This window comes from Magnolia sinica, chromosome 11 (genome assembly GCF_029962835.1).
Source record: "Magnolia sinica isolate HGM2019 chromosome 11, MsV1, whole genome shotgun sequence".
In the NCBI taxonomy this organism is placed as follows: Eukaryota; Viridiplantae; Streptophyta; class Magnoliopsida; order Magnoliales; family Magnoliaceae; genus Magnolia; species Magnolia sinica.
Window position 1 is genome coordinate 57834616 of NC_080583.1, and position 6105 is coordinate 57840720.

General features: G+C 40.0%; 1 long non-coding RNA gene across 4 annotated transcripts; it reads right to left on the bottom strand.

Annotated features, from left to right (window-relative positions):
- Positions 1-21: 21 nt before the first annotated feature.
- On the bottom strand, positions 22-4146 carry LOC131219181 (uncharacterized). 4 transcript variants are annotated; one of them, XR_009158035.1, is made up of 4 exons: positions 1732-2171; positions 1509-1638; positions 718-1007; positions 22-236 (listed from the first exon to the last, which is right to left on the bottom strand). It is a non-coding gene; the product is annotated as an uncharacterized LOC131219181 (long non-coding RNA). The 4 variants fall into 4 exon arrangements; XR_009158036.1 differs by lacking the exons at positions 1509-1638; positions 1732-2171 and adding an exon at positions 3980-4146 and having other exon boundaries at positions 23-236; XR_009158034.1 differs by lacking the exons at positions 1509-1638; positions 1732-2171 and adding an exon at positions 3548-3953 and having other exon boundaries at positions 23-236.
- Positions 4147-6105: the final 1959 nt, after the last annotated feature.

The following is a 6105-nucleotide window of genomic DNA, read 5'->3' on the forward strand; positions in this document are numbered from 1 at the left end:
TGTTCAATAAAAATTCTAACCTCGGAATATCATAGTTCACAACATAGTTCACAACAAGATCAACCGTTGGAATATCTAAACCACGGCTGGCAACATCTGTTGTAAGCAAGATAGGAACTTGACTGGATTTGAATCGATTTAGTGCAGCAAGCCTGGGAGACCGGGACTCGTGAGAATGCAGTGCCGCAGCTGGCTGATCAAGCTCTTCCAACAACAAGCTCAAAAGATGGCAACTCCTGTTTCCACAAAGAGAGAGGAGTCATGAACTAGTAAAAAGAAAGCGAAAAAATAAAAATAAAAATGGCAATGGTAGAATTCTATGCTGTGAGGCTTTCTCAAAAACAAATGACAGTACTTTCTAACTATGTCACCTTAGTGCAAGCACTGGCATCAAGTAAGGTAAGGATCTGGTTTGGCACATCCTCAGAAACTAGAACTTTCAAGGTACAAGTAAGGCAAAGATGGAGTACTTCTGGTAAGTATAATTATGCTAAAAATACTTCCCTAACCGTATTACAAACTGGCCCATCGGATAAACAGTTTGGATCATCAAACCATGAATCCCGCACATGGACTCTTGTGTATCCTCAAACTATCGTTTGTTGGGCCTCAATACCTTAGAATTCCTCTTTCTGACCATTTGCCTCAAAAGGGCAAAAGTATTTTGAGTGTTTCTTACAAGAGCACATGGAAACAAGAAAGAATCAAATAAGAAACCTGGTCAGTGAGTGCTACAATGCAGGCTGTTGATGATCCCTTGGATTTTGTGCTCAGATAGGTTTTTTTCCAATACCCTTGCAGGATCGATGGAACCCTTGGGCTCCCGATCATATTGTCCAGAATTAATGCCCAGATCTGCCCAGCCACCAACACCGTCAGCCATACCAATGGCTTGCTCATCAATACATATGAAGTGTGCATCCTCCCCACCAGTTTCTTCTTTATCTGGGTGTGGTAGGTAACATGATCCTGAAAACGGTTTCAAGGCTTTGTCACCTAGAACTTTCCTGTGAGAAAGAAATTGAACATCAGTTAGTTGAGATGGTGGGTTGTTTAATTTACAATATCTGCAATAGCGACTTCCACATTTACGAGTTAACCCATCCTTCAGACATTGCTGCATCCAAACTTTAGCAACAACAAAAAACTTCTGGAATATGTTGCAGCTATCGGAGTGTGTTTGGCATTCATAAACGGATATGAAAAAATAGACAAGCACATGAGCAGGCAACCAATACGTCATTGAGCAGGCAACCAATGCGTCATTGTGGGCCATTACAGATTCAGACACCAATGGCACGCACGGCCACTCAAAGCACTATCAGAAATAAGTAGAGACTAAGATTATGACGCAGACACAAACAACCCCTAAAGATGAAAACAGGAAAGAAGCTTTGAGAAAGACAAAAATAGGAAAGATCCTTAGACCAAATTGAATTACTTACCTAACCATATTACAAATTGAATTACTTCCCTAACCATATTACAAATTGAATTACTTCCCTAACCATATTCCTTCTCGAATTATGCCAACTAATCGCCTAAAGAATCTCTTTTTTGGAGTTGCCTTGCATGCTCCTCCAATTGAGAAATTAGTCCTGCTTCTTTTTTGGCTGCCACTGCCCTAACACTTTCCAACTACAGCTTATTTGAGATAAAAATGAAGGGATTACTCAAATTTCACTAGAGTAAATCCATACAGTATGTGATGCTTTCAGTAACAGACAGTACCTCTTCTTTCAAACGGGTCTCAGCCAACGTCAATACATGAGCCATATCGCTGGTGTTTGATACACAAAGAAGAAGAATTCATCTATCAAAGTGACACACCATCAAGGATACACAACAAAAATCTCCATGCATCATGAAAAGTATCCATTTCATGGAAAGGATCCATATTGTCAAAAGCTTGAATGTTTCAAAATCTTAAAAAGGTTTAGCACACAATCTATAGCCAAGAACTGCAGGCCATAAAGATGACAGAGATCCATCTAGCATTAACTAAGGAAAAAGGCAGCAATAACAATGTTGGATGTCCAAGTCTGCCATCATATAGTAAAGGGATAATATGAGTCATGACTCAAAACAGGAACAAGTAACTGACAATTTATCCATAATCTCTAAACATAATATTTATATGACAAATATGAAAAAAAAATAAAAACAAAAACAAAAAAAACAAAAAAAACAAAAAAACAAAACAAAAAAAAAAAAAAAAAGAACTCTATACCACAGTGGCACAACTAATTGTAAGTGAAAAAGGTTAAAGAGGTCTCAGTCTCACATACAACTAGCTAAACATTCAAGCATTTTCTAATGCCCATAAATAGAGAGTTGTAAAAAATTAAAGGCACAATGGATTGTCAACAGTTTTTGTCTTTTCACAAGCTATTTCATGCCAAAAATCATCTTCCAAGTACCTTGCAGGAAGACATCCAGCACTAGAATATCTTCTAGCAAACACATGCATTAACATAGGACCTAAAAATGTAGTAAATTTCAAAATCCACTAGTATCTACTATCGGCACTAGATGATATGATACTAGGATTAATGCAATTTTTCTAATCATTTCCAAACACCATATGAATTTGCATGGGATCAAATGTAATTCCATACTACCTAACCTAATCTCACCTAGTTCCACCTAATACCATGCACGGAATAAGCCTAAAACAAGAGAAACAGATTGAGTATTATTTTCACTCTTTTACTTTGTGGTTTTCCATTGCTTACATCGATTGTGCGTGGTGTTTTTCCATAACAAAGAGGTGATATAATTGTACAAGTCTATTATTAATTTCTCCTATGAAATACCAATGCTTTAGTTTCCCAATCAATGGCTGATATCACATGGCCTTCTGCATTCATAGAATCATGGCCACGGGATGAAGCAGCACCAACGGTGACAAGAACACCATCAGTTCTTCCCAAGTCTTCAGCAGGTCACATGAACTGCAGCAGCACTGCAAACAATGCATATGTTGTAGCTTACAAGTGTTCATCAGGTTACAGTAAACCTTTGCTCCAGTAGCAAAGAGCATCATCCAGATAACACAGTTTTAGGTGAGGAAATTGGTTGCTTACCGCATGATCAATGGCTCTTTAGATAGACGAACCAATAGAAGATTGAGGGGAACCTAATGTGTCTGAGGTTAGTAAAATGGATTAATATGTGATTAAATATCAGTGGTTCTGATAGGCGTTCTTGAACCTCAACAAGGATCTTTTATGAGCATCTACACTAGATTCTGCTTATCCTATATGTACATGTGATTACATTGAGTGTGATAGATCAGAACAACAATGATATGTAGCAGGCCACAAAATTATGTTTTTGTGGAAGTTGCCTTGTAAACAGGCCCAAATCCACCCTGTCCGAGCTTATTTGCATCCCAAAAATTATCTGTAGCAGCAGAAACACTTGTAAAAGTGAATAGTTGCAGCTCAGGATCTTTGTTCCGACCTTCTCTAAACTAAAGCAATAACACTTCCGACTCTCTCTCTCTCTCTCTCTCTCTGCAAAGAACAGAGAATAATGGTTATACTCATGATGGAAGGATAAAAGACCAATAGTTCCTTTCCAACGCATTGTTTCCTATCATGGATGAATGCTCTGGCCATGATCGGAACCCATTGTTTCCCAGCATGGACGAATCTGGATATCGTGTTTGGGCCTTAGCAATCAGGGTTGCTCTGGCCATAATCGGAACCCAGCACCTCTGACCTGACAAGCAGATGAAACCCTAACCGCAATAGATCTGGGCATTGCCAAATCTGGCAACCTGATTGCAAGAATCCCAGATCTGTCACCAGAATCCCGAATCTATCGCCGGCAGCAACATTGCTGCCCTGTTTACGCAATCTGGTAGCAATGACAGCCAGAGGATCTTTTCTCGCCCTGGAGGATTGATTGGAACCATCCCTGAATGGAAGATACGCATCTACAGTTCAAAAAAAAAAAAAAAAAAACTCGTTACCTGTGCTGCTGCTGTGGGATTGATAAGGGAAAACCGATCAACTCTTCTGATATCCATGGCTGTCAGTCCTGAACCCATCTCCCATCCAGCGACAGCGACAGCGGCAGCGGCAGCGGCAGCAGCAATGGCGGAATGCATCTCCGGCAGCGATTTTTCCATTTTTTGGTCGCGTTTGGTTGGGGTCGTTTTTCTTCTCCTCGCGTTTGGTCGCGTTTGATGGTGGTGCTCCAGCAACCCACCTCTGCCTCTCCTCTTTTCACATCAGATCTGATGGTGAGGTTTGACAAAGCCATCGTCAGTTATCAGATGGTGTCAAAAGGCGGTGTGTCGGTTTGGGCCAAGGGATAGGATCGAGCGGGAGAGGGAGAGGGAGAGGGAGGGGCTAGGGTTATGGCTGTACATTGAGCCGAGTCGAGTCGAGGTGGGCTAAGATCGGCTCGACTCGTCCATGTTGTAAGCTCGGCTTGTTTGCCAAAGCTATCCAGACGAGTTGAGTTTACCTCAAGTCGAGGTAGGGCTTATTCATAGGCTAACTTATTATATTTTTGGTTAAAAAATACAAATTAAATGTTAATCATATTAACTCTAAAATGTCTCATATGTGGTATGCCACATTACTAAGATAAAAAAATAATAATAATAATAATAATAAAGTGTCACATAAACCTTTAGATACTATCATACCACAAAACTATATTTTATTCTCAACAATTAATATCTATTCCAAAGAGTTAAAATATATCAAAAATTATAAAACGTTTATGAAAAATTTTGAAACTTACCTTCCTTCAAGCATTCTGGTCCACGTCTTGAATTTCATTCTCCTCTTCATACTCTTCAACATCAAAACTGCTATTGTCCAAAACTATATACAACCAATATTGGGTACATATCAATGCTTCAACTGTATTCGAGGTGAGTGAGCTTCGATACTTGCTAACTACCCTACTCCCGGTGCTAAAAGCTGATTTTAATGCCACGGTCGAAATTGTAATTGATAAAATGTCTATGCCATCAACGAAAGTCTAAGGTATTCACGAGCTTGAGACTTCCACTATTGCAAAACATTAAAATCAGTATCTTATATCTTTATGACCGGCTTTTTTAGCTACTTCTCCACTTTGGATTCAGTTTTCTACGTCTTCGTTTCTTCTTCGTCTAAAAAAGACATAAAGTCACGAAGTCGGTCGCCTGCAGTAGAAGAACTATTCGCAATTTGAGAAGTACCTATTGTACTTGATGTTTGTCACGCCCCAGACTCGGTAACTGGATTCACAAGGAACCCGATGCCAGTTCTAGCCGCAACAGCCTTCGTAATACCCCATTATTGGCTCCTGAAGCAGGTTCCGATCCTGAGATCCTACAAGGAGGATTTTCATAGTTCATATATTCATTCCAATAAGAGCATACCCAAGATCACAGCAAGTAAATCTCAGAAATAACAAGGGCATACATTACAAAATCAACTAAAAATTTGAACTTTAGATACAAGGCTAAAAGGAAATACATCAGATGACAAAAGAAGAAGGAAAGAAGATCTGCAACACTGGGTCATTGACTCAACTCCTATCCAAGCTCTGCTGCTACCACGTCGACCTAGGATCTCCTACACACATCAATCATGCATAAGCTTATAGAAAGCTTAGAGGGTAGTGAAAGTGTGTGACAATGGTGCGCAGAATAATGATAGGGGATGCAGAAGGGAAACATGATCAATGCCAATATCATTAGCCTTACCAAGGGTAAGCCATGAATGCAGGAGGCCATACCAAGGCTATGTAGTGCAATAAGGCTCATACAGTCGATACCAATGCAATGTGAAGTAATGCCAATTCTCATAACCAGTCCACATATCAAGTACATTTTCATCATTAGAAAATCACTAGGGTCAAGTACACTGTTAAATGACTGCCGCTCTCTAGACCCGCACAGTCAAACGAGCGTAAAAGACTTCACTACCCGCCCATGGTCAACCAATCACCAACAAGGCTCGACGGTAGTGGACCAATTCATGATCTGGTCAAACTCAGCCCAACTATTGCCCCCTCTAACAGTCGGGTAAGGTGTAACGTCTCGAAAAAATCCGTACAAAGACCCGAGTACCATCTCAGGTAGAAATCCTTAAT